The sequence below is a fragment of the Oryza brachyantha genome, chromosome 9, assembly GCF_000231095.2.
Source record: "Oryza brachyantha chromosome 9, ObraRS2, whole genome shotgun sequence".
NCBI lineage: Eukaryota > Viridiplantae > Streptophyta > Magnoliopsida > Poales > Poaceae > Oryza > Oryza brachyantha.
In genome coordinates, this window is record NC_023171.2 from 7099294 (window position 1) to 7115881 (window position 16588).

General features: G+C 41.9%; 1 pseudogene; it reads left to right on the top strand.

Moving 5' to 3' along the window:
• The first annotated feature begins 2002 nt into the window (after positions 1 to 2002).
• Positions 2003 to 11628, top strand: LOC102699531 (annotated as a pseudogene).
• The last annotated feature ends 4960 nt before the right edge of the window (positions 11629 to 16588 follow it).

The following is a 16588-nucleotide window of genomic DNA, read 5'->3' on the forward strand; positions in this document are numbered from 1 at the left end:
ATCGAAATGCAGCGAAAAAGAAACAAAACTAAACTCATCTAATCTTCAGCGGACAAAGACGGCTCCACACCATAGGCATTCTCAATGGCAGATAAACCTTTACTCCACCATTCTGAACTAGCACCTTCTGACTCAAGCTCTGGTACTTACTCTGGTGGGAAAAAATTAAGCATAGCTGAGTACAAACCATAATACTCAATAAGTAACACCCCCGAAAGTAGGATAAATGAATGCAATTGGTAACAAGGATAGACTAAGGTTAATTTGCACAAAGCGACAATATTTAGCAAAATAGTAGATAAAATAGAATGAATAAAAAGTAAAGTAAACATTTAAAATAATCATCTACTGTCCAACGTTACATAACATTGCAACAGGCCCAAACCACTATCCAACATTGCACCACATTGCGACAGGGTCAACCCTATGCCCAATGTTACACTACATTGCGACAGACCCGAACCAGTATCCAATGTTACACAACATTGCAGCAGGATCAAACCAGTTTCATATTCATTAGGTTATTAAAGGTTCAACTAATCCTAGTGAATCTGTCAGTTCGTCCCATAACTAGGGCACGACTATTCAAATAGTTTTACTCTGATCAGAGGTGTACAACTTTACTCACAAGACACAGTCCCACTGCATATTAATGTGCGCCGGTGTATCACCACGATACCACAGAAAGGAAATTGTGATAGGACCCATCACATAACCCTTCCTATTCAATCGCACCACACTACAGGTTTTGCCCCCTCCTTTACACCAAGTTGGACAGCCCCCTCTTGTGCCTAGGCGAATCTGGAAGCAACATAGGCCATCGCACGGTCCATTCATACTCCATCACGCTCACCCTAGACTAGGTACGACGAATAGTTCGAAGCTACACTTCAAATCCCATTGTTGCCCACGCTGGCTTGTGGTTAGTACATGTAAGACTCCTAGGGTTTCCTGAGAACCAATCGTCAATTGCCATGGGCACGACTCTCAAAATCATACACCCACAACCCACCATAAGCAATATTTTAGTTGGCATTAACCCTCACTAGGTAATTAATCATGATCACAACCATTAAAGGTCTGTCAAAGTTTATAAATAATTAAACAATAACATGTGAACTAGTTGAACTAAGCCAGGATAAGCATTGACTAACCCTAATTGTAGTCAAATTAACCCTGGGTAACAAGAATAATAAACGGGAATCAACGGATATATAATGGTAATTGCCCAATACATAAATAAATAAATTAAATTTAGATAAAATAATACATATTTGAATGTAAAACGGGATTTTGCAATTGTTGGATCAATATGTTCAAGGATGGGGTGCCACTTACCTTACTCTGACGCACGAGGAACTTCGGTAACGATCTCGAAGAGAACCGGCGCTTCGACGGGGTCAAAACCTATGACAAACAAAGCAAAACAAGCAAAAACATTCTATAAAACTACTGAAACAAAGAAAGAAACTATTTTTAATGGATTCTTGGCATTTTTCTAGATTTAATGAAATTTGAATGGACTAAAACGGAGGCCGAATGAATTAGATATGAATTTTAGAAGTTCAAATGTGTTTCCAAAGCTAACCGAAAAACCCTAATGATTTAATTATGCAATAAATTGGAGGAATGACGTCAGTGAGGAGAGAGAGAGCCTGGCTGATAGGCTAGACCCACTGGTCAGTGACAGGGGGGAGGAGAGAGAGGACAGCCCCTGACAGCGTTGGCCCTAGGTGTCAGGGATAGAGAACGGAGGAGGGAGAGAGAGGAGTGCTGATGCGTGGGCCCCATGGCCGGAGAGAGCAAGAGGCTGACAGTAGGCCCTTGCTGCTGGTGGGGGGGGGCTTGCTGACGAGCAGGCCCCACCGGTCAGCGAGGCAACGAAGAGGAGAGGGAGGGGAGCTCGGCCTCGGCGATGAGCAGCAGCGGCATGAGTGACGGCGACCGGCGGCAGCAACCGGCGCCGGCACATGGGTAGCGGCGGCAGCATGGCGGCTCAGCTATGGCGGCAGTGATGCAGACTGATGCCACACGGCGGTAGGCGGCTAGTGGTGTCACGACGGCGAGTGGCAGCGCTCGGCTGCGGCAACGGCGAGCACGCGCGGGGGGTGGCAAAACGGCGGCTTCGCACAGCGGCGGCGCGGTGATGATCCAAGAGGGGGTGGTGGCGGTGATGCAAGAGCGGCGACCGGGGAGCGGCTAGGAGGCAGCGAGCGGTGGAAGGCCGAAGTAGGGGAGGAGGGGGTGGTGGCGGTGATGCAAGAGCGGCGACCGGGGAGCGGCTAGGAGGCAGCGAGCGGCGGAAGGCCGAAGTAGGGGAGAAGGAGCGGGCAAGGAGATGAGGAGAAGGCGTTGAGCACCGAGGGAGAGGGAGGGAGGAGGAAGGGGAGAGCAGGCTCACCGGCGGTGGACGACAACGGCGATGATGGCAGCGAGAGCGGAAGCGAGAGGGAGAGGCGGACGAGAGCGACGTGAAGGGGGAGCGGTGGCGGCGGTCGCCAGAGTACCTTATAAGATCCATGTTCATTACATCCATGTGTTTTTGCTTTTCAGTAAATTTTATTAAAATAATGTTAGTTTTGTAATAAATTATTTGATAAACCTATAGCTCAGTGATAATGTGGCTTCCGGGCTTATTCTATAATTTCGAAGTTCCTAGGCGAACTAGGTGCCATAAACCCTTTAGGCTAAATATTTTTTTACTTGTAATATACATTATATAATTGCTTATCCTCTAAAGTGACAAAAATAAACATCAGTAACATGATAAACCAAGTATTAACTCCTAAGATTTTACTTGCAATGTAGTCTCAATTCTAAATTTTGATAAATAATATTTACACTAAATTGAAAAATAAAAAAGAAAATGAATGAAAAGAATGATGTGAATCAACAAGATTAAAACTTTTTTCATCTGTGTTCTTAGCGATTTAAGCTGAAAGAAAACTACAATAAGGACAACTTAAAATCAATTATAATATTAAGTTTCAAAATTCCAATTTTTGCTACGGTAAAAAAACCAACAAGTAAATCAAAGAGCTTTAACCTTAACCAATAAATTATCATCATTTATATAGTACGCTGATTGATCATCTATTTTTTAACAAATAATAGATGCAAAAATCAAACCACTTAAACATATAAATATAAATGGGTCAGCTTAGTGATCAAATGTTTGAAAATTTTAATTCAATCAATCAAATCTAGTTATAGACATGCACGCAAGTCAAAAATCTCATACACGCCCTCTCCTCAGTCTCCAATGCATTGCACGCATGCTTAACAGAAGAAAAAAAATCAAACGTTTGAGTAATAGTGAATATAAATTTGGCTAGGTCTTCTCCTGGCAAGGGGCCTAGCCAGTCGTCCCTCCTGCTCTCAGCCGGTCCTAGATATAGCCCTATCATAGTTTGTGAAGCTTACTCTGTGACTAATCTATCAAAATTTTGCATATATAAACAGGTATCCCGACGATCCATCTGATCGATACTGGTGGCAGTACATGCGGTCTGACTCTACCTCGAAGTGGAAAAACATTTCCACGGCATCGGCTGTAGAGCAGAGCTCCCAGTACGCCGTGCCCTCACCCGTCATGCAGACCGCCGTGGAGGCGGCGAGCAACAGCACGGCAATCAGGATCACAGATCAAGGCAAGACGACGACCAAGTTCATGGTTTTCGCGCACTTCGCCGACTTCCAGAGCAGCCAGCTCCGGCAGTTCAACGCCGCCGTAAGCGACGGCCGACGGCGGCAAGCCGTTGCTGTACAGCCCGCCTTACCTGTCCGTCGACACCGTGGGGCGTGGGCAACACCGACTGGTACACGCCCAGCGACGGCGTGTTCGCCATCACCCTTGCACCCCACCTCTGCGTCCAAGCTGCCACCGATGCTCAACGCATGCGAGATGTACACTCTCATCCCCAGTGCCAATCCAATGACATCCCCAGCAGACTGTGAGCATTCTATGTTCTATCTAATTATTACTACTCCATTGTCCCTTCCATGTTTTTCTTTCGGTCTACTGTTTAATTACACTTGTTCAGCTGTGCATACTTGTTTATATCCTCCCACTTAGAGTTGATCACGCTTGTCTGAGTTCGTCCTCCAGTTTAAAAGAAAAGCCCACGCGGTCTAAGTTGTCTAGGAACTCACAAGTTTCAGGCCGACGAAATACAAAACAATCTAGTCTTAATTGGGCATGAGTTAGGACGTTGTAAGGGCATGATTGTTACAAGGAGCTATGGCGCTGCCACGGTGATTACATCCTTGGGCTTCCTTTGGTTTGCATACTGCTTGACTGACCGATAATCCTCTTTTCTTTGGTCGAATTAATTATACTCCATCCGTCCCTAAATGTTTGATATCGTTGACTTTTTTATATATGTTTGACTCTTCGTCTTATTAAAAAAATTATATAATTATTAATTATCTCTATATCATTGTATTTATTGTTAAATATACTTTTATACACATATATAGCTTTACATATTTGATAAAAAAATTTGAATAAGACGAAGAGTTAAACGTGTATAAAAAAGTCAACGGCGTCAAATATTTAAGGACGGAGGTAGTAATACTAACACATATCACACGGATAGGCATGGGCAGATCTAGAAATGGACCAAGTCCTAGGACCAACGACCAGAGGAAAATTTAACTATTTACCACTTTTAGGTTTATCAATTGTCCAAATACCCCTCTTAGGTATGCGCTTAATAATTTGTCATTGGAGATAGGTTATTTCTTTAACTTTTTGCCATTTTTGCCCTACGTGGCGAGCCACCGTGGCATGCCCGTGTGGAAAGCGATACGGACCCCACCCGTCAGCCCCAACCCTCTCCTTCTTCTCCACCTCCGGTTGGGTGCTTTGGTTGATCGATTGGATTCGGTTCTCTTTTTTTTGTTCTGCGCGGGATCTGGATGAGATGGAAGGAGGGAAGTCGAGGAGCTCGCGGGAGGGGAGCGGCCACTCCAGGAACTCGCGGTCGTTCCCGCAGCAGCCGACGCAGCCGTGGGGCGGTGGGCATGGCTATGGGCAGGACCCGCAGGTGGGCAACGGCGGCTACTACGGTGCGCCGCAGCCGGGGGGATACGCGGCGCCGTACCCGGCTTACCAGCAGCAACCATCGCCGATGCCGTCCCCATCCGCGGCGCGGCAGCCAGCCCGGGCGGGAGGCGCCTCCAAGCCGCGGCTTGACCGCCGTCGACGACGCGCTGCCCGTGAGAGCTCGCCGCCGAAGATCTCCGCCAGCCGCCGCGCTGCCGCTGAGAGCTCGCCGCCGGCTGCCGCGCGACCACGAGCTCCGCCGGCCGTCGCGCCGTCGATCTGGGCCACCCTGACCGCCGAGCCCGTCGCCCGCCTCCCACTGCCCCCGGCGCCGCCGTCGCTGGCCGGAGGTGGAGAAGGAGAGGGGAGGGGCTGACGGGTGGGGTTCGCGTCGCTTTCTAGACAGGCATGTCACGGTGGCTCGTCACGTAGGCAAAAAGTTAAGAAATAACCTCTCTCTCCAATAACAAATTATTAAGCGTAAATGAGTGGTATTTGGATAATTAACAAACCTAAAAGTAGTAAATTTTCCCGGGACCAGAGCATGAGTCTGCCCTCCTAGATGTACTTTTGGTAAGATTTTAGTGACAAAGTGTTTGCACGTATCCTATTGATATGTGAAAAAAAAAGAATCTTAAAGAAACCAATTATTCACAAAGATGCATGATCTATGAATTCAATACAATTCAGCAGCAAACCTAGAGGCCAGATTGCATTGAATCATGCTAGCTAGCCACTATTTCGGTCGTAAGGCTGATAATAAGCCTATAAAGGATCACACTTGTCAACAATAGCATGCATATTTCTTCCATTCAAATAACTTAACAAGTTCCTTTACCTACTTTGTTTGACTCATGAAGCTTCTCTCATTTAATTTCTCCATCTACTTCTCCATTTCAACTAGTCTAATTTAATTTCACATTTCTAATTTTTTCATTAAAATTATTAGAAATATTTATATTTTAAGGCCGACGGATTAAGTCCCACGTTTTAACCCAAGTCACCCATGAATCCCAGTATGCACAAAACCCTAGTAAACGAACAGAGAACACCATGCCGGGAAAGCGACAGTTCACCGGCATGCGGCGGGTCACGGCGATCCCCTTCGCTGTGCGCCGTGGTTTGAACAGCGCCAACCATGCACATTTCACTGACGCGTCTTCGTAAGTTCCTTCGTGGCATCTCCCGGAACCGCTGTCAGCCCTGCGGCGTGTGTCCTCCCAGCGCTGCGCTTCAGGTGTTCGATGAAATGGCTGTGAAGGTTAGCTCGCTTGTTACTGGGCCTCACGTCCGCTTGCATTTTTTTTTCCAACTTGGTCAAGGGAAACAGCAAACATTAAGGTTATCTCACTGCTGTCTGAGGTGAAATGTCCAGGTTTTGTGTTTATTTTTTCGTTCATGGATCTGTGTTTTTGCAATTTTAACCAATTATTCTCGTGAAACTTAAATTTTCATTCATAGATCTGTGTTTTTGCAATTTTAATCAATCTCCTGAAACTTAGTTTTACTTTGTATGCTAGTTGATATCGTCATGTCAATTAAACTCGAGTATGGAATAAAAAAGAAGTAGACGAGCGATCCATGATTTCCTGCAGCCGGGGACGGCGTGAAATGCAGCGATGCAAGTGGTAACATTATAATATCTTTGTAAGCATGATTCAAAATATAATGCCTATACTTTTATCATAACGTAAAATCGGTGCCTTTTGCCTTATGTTGGATCATTTGAAAACTTGAATGCAGGGAGCTCTCCAACAGCAACTTACATGGGGCCATATTTAATAATTTCACATTGTTCACGGCACTAAAATCTTTGTACGTATACACAATGTTTGATTTTATTTTGGAAAGATGCATATTAGATTGTGAATCTTTTTAATTCCACAATTCTTTTTAGTCCTATACCTATATGGCCTGCAGCTGCCTGCTTTTCTTCAGCAACATTGTTGCTGTAATCTGTATTTGGATCTGTGTTTCTTAATAAATTTAGTACCCTTGTTTTGTCGGCCTGCCTGAAAATAACTTTTTCGACAAAATGATCTATATTTAGCTTTCTATAACATAACCTAGACGAATGGTTGAGTTTACGTTGTCATAAATCATGCTACTGCTTGGTAAATTTGAGCTCTTCTTATCCTTTATTCCATTTAGATTTTCAAGAAAAGAGCATATACATGAGATTCACCTTACAACATTTTTAAATCGGTTGGTACCTGGGTAACCTGGCTGTGTTCTGATAGAAGAAGCTTGCCCTCCCTTTGAGGTTTGTATTTCAATAAATTCAGTTGCATATTGTCTCGACTACTTAAAAGCGAAGTCATCCATCCTCCTCCCATCCCAAGTCACACAAAACCCATTACTTTAAAAAAACCAGAAAAAAATCAAATGGTTTCTTTAAGAAAACTGTTTTTTTTCTCTATGGGACTGCTTTTATATGGATTGTTTCTTTTCTCTATGGGACTGTACAGTCCATGGTTAGTTGTATGGACCTGTAACAATGCATGGTTATGTTATTGGTTAATAAGGGTGTGTTTGGTTCATGGTTAAGGCTGGATGGGATATGACGATCCATATTTTGTTGGATATGGTGATCCAGTTTTTTGTTTGGTTGAGCGAATATAGTGATCCAGTTTTTTTTTGGTTGTAGGGATGAAGATGGATTTGGTGATCCCGACTTTTGTTTGGTTAGAGGGAGTACGATGAATTTGTAGGTGAGTATAACACCCATCAAATTAATACACAATACAAAACATAAAATTTCCAACAATTCACTGTCTCCGTTATAAATATACATAGAAAAAAGAAAAAAAAGAAAAAAAAAAGGAAAAAAAAAGGCTGGATCTGGGCCGCCGCTGCCTCCTCCTCCCCCCGGCCGCCGCCGTCGCCTCCTTCTCCCGCCGGCCGTCGCCTTCTCCCGCCGGCCGCCGCGTCGCGCCTCCTCCCCCAGCCGCCGCCGTCGCCTCCTATCCCTGGCCGCTGGCGCGCTCTTCGCCGTCACCGCCTCCCCCCGGCCGTTGGCGTGCTCGTCGTCGCTGGTGCGCTCATCACCGCCGTCGCCGTCGTCGTCGTCGCTGCGCTCGTCGCCCGCTCGTTGCCGTCGTCATCGTCGTCGGCGGCCAGCTCGTCGCCGTGCTCGTCGTCGTTGTCGCCGGTCAGCTCGTCGCTCGCTCGTCGCCGGCTCGCCGCCGGCCAGCTCGCCCCCTCGCCCGCTCGCCTGCTCGCTCGGGCGGCCAAATCCGACCAAATCGGCCGGATTCCTCCATCCGGCATCTGGGGGAATATTCCTCCCCGGGCATCCTATCCGACTCCCGCCCACCAACCAAACACCTATAAAAAAAATGGGCCGCCATATCCTATCCACCCAAAACCTCTCATCCAAACACACCCTAAGAAAACCATAGTCGCCTAAAAATATTTTCTTGCCTACAAAGAAAGGCACATTACTAACATATAAATTGCATTTAACCACAGGAATTTGTCAGGCAACCAACTGATTGGACCAACTCCGGACTCCCTCTGTAGAAATAATAATACAGGGACCTTCCTTTTTAGGTTTGAGCGTTATCAATGTTTTTCTTTCTGTTATGCATCCAAAATTCATAATGTTACTTTTCAATTGAACTTTGGGCTAGTGACCATTGGTGATTCCTTTTACCACCAAAGGTGAACTGATTGTGTTATGTGATTTCAGCTTTGATTCCGATGGAGACACGTGCAACACAGAAACAAATGATATAAATCCATCTCCACAAAAAACAAAAAAGCAAAGGAAACAGAGCAGCTATCTTAGCTATTTCTGTAGTGGTTCCAGTGATGGCAAATTGGCAATTGTTCTTCTTGTTTTCGCATATTTGATTATTTGACCTGGAGACAGTCAAGAAAGCGTAACAGTGAGTATGCTCTGCTCTTGTTAATTTTTTTAATTTATTGATTATCAGCGTCTATATTATATATTTTATGTTGATTAATTATATTTCATATTTGTTTATAACTGGTATTTGTTGGAATCAGTTTCTGCAGATGTTCCTCCCAGAGAACCAGAACTTGAGACTACTCTAGCAAGTAGAAAAATTCATGGGGATGTCCTACAAAATGTTGAGAATCCCCGATTTACATATAAGGAGCTCGATAGGTTAAATAATAAATTTGAACATTTCATTGGACAAGGAGGTTTTGGACTCGTGTACTATGGTTGTTTGGAAGATGGTACCGAGGTTGCTGTCAAGATGCGTTCTGAATCAACGTTTCACGGGCTTGATGATTTTTTTGCAGAGGTACTGAGTTCACCTGGAATTATTGAAGGAGATTTTGGCACCCAAAGTTGTCTTTACTTAAAACATAAATGTAGCTCATATGTTTTGTTTTGTTTGTTGAGGAAAATTGTAATTTTTTGCACAAACTTGGTCGCACTCACAATCAGATCACTAAGTGCAAACTATGAGTTTTACTCTCTTTTGTGTTCCTTTTCACAGGTTCAAAGCTTGACAAAGGTATCTTTTCTGTTCCTTTTCACAGGTTCAAAGCTGGACAAAGGTGCAGTACAGGAATCTAGTTTCTTTGGTTGGTTACTGCTGGGAGAAGGATCATTTAGCATTGGTTTATGAATACATGTCTCAAGGCACTCTCTATCATCTGAGAGGTTTGCTGATTGCAAACTTAACCCTTGTCTATGATTTGTTTTGAAGGCTAATCTTGTCCTTTGTCGAGGAATACCATCTTTACATTATTTGAACCTGAGAATAACTTTCTAATGATATTTATTTTTCTATATAATAACAGCTTACCTTGCTGTGTAATATAACAGTTGCACATTTTTATTTCAATCTATGGCACTGATAGGTACAATTTGTTGAAAATTGGCATGTGTTATGTTATTTCAGTTCTAATTGTCAGTCTGTGCATACATTAAGGGGTGTGTTTGGTAAGCCGTATGCATCTTCATCCACGCCTGACGCATGCAGCCTATGGTTGTTTGGTTGCCTGAGATGGATCATGGGCATGTCTCGATTGATGCAAAAGTTAAGGACGGGCCTGGCCATGGAGAAACGTGTTTCCATCTCGTTCCCTGTAAGCCTGACCCAAGTGAGAAAGAAAGCCATGATGTGACAATAGTCTATTGGCTCAAAGCCTAGTTTTTGTTATCCAGTGCAGGGAACTAAACACCTTCTTTAAATGACCTGCCTCTGTGTGTACAACAACCAAACAATTTCAGATTTCACATGCAAAACAGGGCCATCCGAGCTAGGCAGGCTCGATGGCACTTGCATGCCAGTATTTACCCAAGGAACCAAACACACCTTAAGGTAATAATAGTGTACGTGAAACTTTGAATCGGAGAACATGTGTTCGTGTGGCGGTTGAAGCTGCACAAGGTATGCTCTAACAAAAATATATGCTTGTGAGATATCCTTTTTAATATAATGTCCTAGAACATGAAGTTGATATTTTAATCACAATAGTTACACAAACAGTAGCATCGACAAATTTATAGACAAGTAATTTGAATAATTTGATACACATTAAACAATACTTCTAATAATATATTAAAAGTAATGAAAAACCACTTTTATCTTATTACAACATTGTCAAACACAACATGCTTTCTTGATACATGTCCAGCACACTTCTAACTAAAATTTTTTGGGTCTGTTGTGGTAAATGTAGGTCTGGATTATCTGGATAAAGTTGCAGTCTGCCGATAATTTATCAGGATGTGAAGACCCAAAACATACTCTTAGGTCAAAATTTACAAGCAAAAATAGCAGATTTTGGACTTTGCAAGACTTATCTTAGTTAGTCTAGCTGGATTAGCAGCAGGTTACATGGACCCCGAGTACACGTATAATTATGTGCACACTTTACATTTCTAAACTTGCTTTTCATCCAATACCCATTATCTGGCTTATAAACTTTTAAACTAGCTATTTTTACCGAGTTGGAGCTATAAAACTGATAAGATGGTGTTGAGTTGTGTGGAAAATTTTCATCTTAATCACTTAATGCGGCATTCAGGTTTTTTAAACATAAGTGTTTTGTAGGTACTACTATATTGGCAGGCTCACTGATAATAGTAACATCTGTAGCTTTGGTGTTGTTCCGCTAGAGATAATCACCGGTGAGTCTCCCATGCTACTTGGACTAGGCCACATCGGTGAGTCTCGCATGCTACCTGGACTAGGCCACATCGTTCAGCGTGTGAAAAAGAAGATTGAAGCAGGCATCATTAGCTTGGTTGTTGATGCACCACTCAGAGGTGCCTATAATGTTGGAAGGTAGTGGACGTAGCATTGTTGTGCACTGCTGATATCGCTACTCAAAGACCTAGGATGTCTGCCGTGGTCATGCAGTTGAAGGAGAGCCTTGCACTGGAGGAAGCTTGTGTCGATGGTGGTTTTCAGGGAGGCGTAGGGACACCGAGCGATACCACGGTTTCCACTTCTACTTTTGGTCCATCAGCAAGGTGAAGCTGTAGCTATTCCTGTGTTTTGCTGCATTTGTGATGGTTCTGTATGAAGAGTACTCATGTGTGTGTGTATGCTCGTGTATGGACTGTGATCGATTAATTTGCTTTCGTTTTTGAGCAATAAGTAACCATAATAAAGTATTGAATGTGCTATGCTTTTCCACTATATTTTGTTCGATTTCCCATTAACACGTGGTTAGATTTAGGATGAATACCACTAAACTAAAGATTTACCTATTTTTACTTTGCAATTAATGTACTACGGAATTCCTGTGTAGGTGATATGACATTTCCTTCTGCAGCAGGTCAGAAGATTCAAAACGTACAGCAATAATTTTCTTTATGATTCACTGGAATAAGTTGTCAATTGATTCGGGCTTTAATTTCTTTTTAATTTTTCTAGCACTCACGTGCAGAAAATCATTACATCACTTAGGTATTTTTTTAGTAATTAAGAAAAGAAGGATTATGACACCCGAGAATCAGCTCTTGGGAGGGAGAGAGGTGGCATTACTGACGTGCATGCTGGGATTGATCCTGCTAGATGTAGATCGAATGTCCAGGATCGACTATAGATTGGATAACTCAAGATCTAAAGGAGCTGTTAATTAACCAGCAAGGACCACATGTTCTAAAATCAGCTTCAAGTTTAAAGTTAAAAATTCAAATTTTACTTATAAGAATAAATAAGCGAAAAAGATGAGGGGTGCAGATCAGGGTGGCCATCTAGTGCTATTTCAGATGGTTGTTGACATAGGCTCCCCGGCGACCGACAAAGAGAGAACTAGTGGAATGAACGTTAAGAACGTGGCGATCCATACAACTGCTTCCATTTCATATTGTAAGACCTTTTAGTTATGCCTAGATTCATCTATTGATTAATGTATATTGTATACGTATATGCCTACATTTATTAGTGTCTATATAAATCTAGTTAATAATAGAAAGTCTTATATTGTGAAACGAACGGCAGTAGCGTATATGTGAAGGAAGACGATAATAGGAGACTATCGGTGATGACGCTTGGTGGTGGAGCTTTTTGGGTCTTTGATGACATTGGCCTCTAGTAGGCTTTGACATGAGCAGAGTGGTCAATAATCTTTTTTCCTTTCCAAAATGAGGCATTGTGGCTTTCGGTGCTTCTAGTGACATATGTGAGAGCGACTAGAGCCAATCAGACATGACGGAGACTAAACAAACCATAGTGCGACAACTAGAGATGACGGTATAATAGTACAGTTTATCCCTCATGACACCATGGTAGTGGCAGACTTCTCAAGATTTCTAAGTTGAGGGAATTCCAAACCCATAAATTGATGAGATAGATATTCAATAGTTACCTCAAATCAAGTAGATCGAGGATGACGGTGGTAATGGTGTGGACTCTTTGTAAGGAAGGAGGTGGTTCTTTGATAGGGGATGAAATGAATGGTGTTGGGCCAATTGGGGGTGGCTACACTAGTAGTGGAGAAGAGGAGGGAAAATAGGTTGAGTTGACCAAGTGTTTTGAGGCTAGAATCTTTCATCTAGTTTGATGGATGAAAAGCGTTGTATCATAGAAATATTATCAGCCTTTTAGTAGTTAACCATAATCCTTGGGATCTCAATACGAAGGACCTAATCCAAGCGGTGCATGACATGACTAGCTGGTAATTTCAAGAATAACTTGTTGAGTTTCCTTTTCTCTTAGATTGAGGCTCTTTCACTAAACCTTCCCAGTTAGAGTGAAGGGACTGATCTTGAATCCCCTTATCAACAAGCACATCATAGATGTCGAAAGACAACCCTATTACATATAAGTTAATTTCCTTATATGTGTGTTTGGTTAGGGGAGTTTTTTTTTTTGAAGAGAATGAGAGTTGAGAGAGATTGAGTTATTCACTTTTTTTTTGGTTAGAAGATGTGGAAGTTTAAGAGGGATCGGGATGTGGAATTAAGAAAGAAACTTCATACATTTTAATACCTGAGAAGGGAGTGAGAGTTCGACGGAGACTATTTCTTTTACATTGTTTAGAAAAATCTGAGTTGTACGTCAATGGTTAAAAATTTACTACGTACACACATAAACTCTCCACCAATTCTCATATGTCTAAACCAAACAAAGGATTTGCACTAAAAATAATTATCGTTGATTTCCTCCTCTAAACTCCCTATGTCCTTCTGTCAATAACACCCCAAGAATCATAATAACCCTAAGATGTCGCTAAACAACCTAACGTGCTATGCCAAAACAAATAAATTTCGGTATAAGCTCTTCTAACACAAAAAAAGTTGTGGAAGCATGCACATAGATACAAAGAGAATAATAGGATATACCATGGAAGCATTAATAAGTCAACAATAAAGGATATCTTGATAGGTTAGATGAACAAAAGGGTGTTTAAACATGCACCTATCATGAGTAACAAGTAATAGTTTCACCATTCATTATGTGGTGAGGACATGATGTAATTACAACCCTTCCCACATGGTTGCTAACACATCAAGATAAACCTGGGTAGAGAGAAAACAAGGGGTGTGAATTATTTAACAATAAATTATAATGCGGTAAAATTATCATGCAAATTAGTACAAGTAGATCAATATCTCCATAGCTCACTCTAAAAAACTATAAAGAATATTTTATCACAAGCCACAATATTTTCCTTATGAATGCAAATGAACATACATGTCATGCCATGCTCTTTCTCACCGTACCCCTTCTCGGGAAAGTACAGTGTTGTACCGGTAACATCACGACATTGTGTGACAGAAGTCCTAATGCACGATATGCGGTACATGCTCAATGTATGATAATTGCATGGTTTTCTTAACCAACATTCTAATTCTCTTACTATTAGGATTAAATGTCTCAAAAAAATATAAAAGATTGATAGCCATAACATAAACAACAAGTATAAGAAATACATATGAAGTTAAGTTATGATGACATTGTGCAATTATAAATTCAGTCAAGGCAACCAATAACAATTTAAAAGGGTAGCAACATCACTACGTCCACCTACCTTTACCAATGAAGACTACAGGTCTAGTTGTGACCCGATCACCCGAAGTAGAACTACAAGTACAACGGTCATTTCAGCTACACATACAAAACACATATCCTATGATACATAGACACACATGCTTCCTACGCTGCACACCCACCACAAATACTAAACTAGAAAAACCTATAATCTGTCAAAAAAAGCACCATGACTTAACAACTTTAATTCGACACTACATAACAAAGAAAACTATAGTATTTCTGAAAAGTGCATAATGAGATCTACAAAGCTCATGCAGATACCACATGTTAATTATTTCATTTAGATGGATTAAAGAGAGACATAAAACACACAACTGTATTTTTTCAAAAATCTATAGAAATATGCAGGCAGTGATCTCAGAAACCCTAGGCCGAGGGAACTATGCAGATTGTGATATCAGAAACCTAGGCCGAGGGAAAATTCGGTTGATCTCTAACTTTACCACACAGAACACCTAATACGCCCATGAGAGAGGGGGTGGGTGGGAATGATAGGTGGGGAAGGAAGCACACCTTCCCTAGAGTTATGGGGAGAATAGGGGTTGGCTGGGCCTTGGCCTAACCCATTAGTGGCCCATCCATCTACAAAAATTTTATGATTTTTTCTTCTAGTTCCGAGAAAAAAACATGTACCAACATACAAATATAATCCTAGGGTGGTCATTTTTTGCATGGTGTTACAATCAAGTTGCCAAACAAAGCCCTATGGGCCAATCCAAATTGGGTGTATCTTTTTAACTTGTCTGTCTTATAAATGGTTTGCCAGGTTGCTGCACAATTACTTGATGACAAATAAAAAGAGAACTCCACTCTTCATCTTGGGTGTGATACGGCCAGGGCCATGGTAGACATTAGGAGCTTCGTTTCGAAATGCCAGGGCCAGGGCGAGTGAAACTAATTGATAACTTAAATATATATTCTTCAATACAAATATACAATATGAAGAAATATAATTCAGTTCAAGCAATCAAATTTTGGATCACCGTAGCTCAGGACTAAGGTTCTGATGTCCTGTGTGGAGTAATTATCTAGGAAAGGATACTGTGGACGCAGCCATTCTGGACGATGCGTGGAGGTATCCACTGTCCAGGCCGATTGCAAGGTGCAGTACGTGTTGCTTTGGTGATTGGGCCTTCTCCTTTGGGCCTGTTGGTCCAGAACGTCACCTATATATAGGCAGGCATCCGACTCTTGTTCCATTTTCAGCCCAGCAGCCAACTCGACGACGCATCACAAATTTACACCACGCTGCTGCACCGTAGTTCGTGTCTATGTAACAACGTACTCCCTCTGTTTTCTATTTAATGCCTACTGAAAAAAATATATATAATTAATAATTATTTTATTACGATTTGAGTTATTAGTAAAGAAACTTTAAAATTTACTTGTAGTTTTGTATATTTGTACAAGAAATTTAAATAAGATGAACACTCAAACGCAGATGCAATATTTAACGACATAAGTAAAAAAGGACTGAGAATATAAGGGAGGGTTGGAGTCTAGTTAGGTGGTGTCCTCGCGGAACATTGGAAAAAAAAAGAGAATAGACTCGACTACCGGCTGAACATGTTTTTATGCCCAACGTATGGCAAACTATGTGCAGATTCAGTCATATATGATTGTGGCCTGTGCATAATTTGTTGTGGAAATTGCAAGTCAGCTCATGCAGCTGACATAAATTGGAGTTTAGTTGTTATCGTATCGTCCCTTTCATTTTCACAGATCTATCATGCGTTCTTCGGACTGAATAAAAAAGGAAAAAATGTCTGCCTTCCTGTCAAATCTGAAATAAATTGAGTACTGTTAATGCCAAGAAAATTAAAGTTCGCTTTACAAACATTTTAGGCCATCGATTATTCAAAATTAAAATTAAAATTAATCCATTCACTTCTCAGTCCCACCAGGACAATGTCTTTCTGTGCGGTGATGATGAATAAATGCAGTCCAAAGCTAAACTATTTTTTATTCAAAAATTATGTAAGCGACTTCTGATAAATGTTTAGACACTGCACATAAAAAAAATGAACAATGCTGGCTGTGTCACACATGA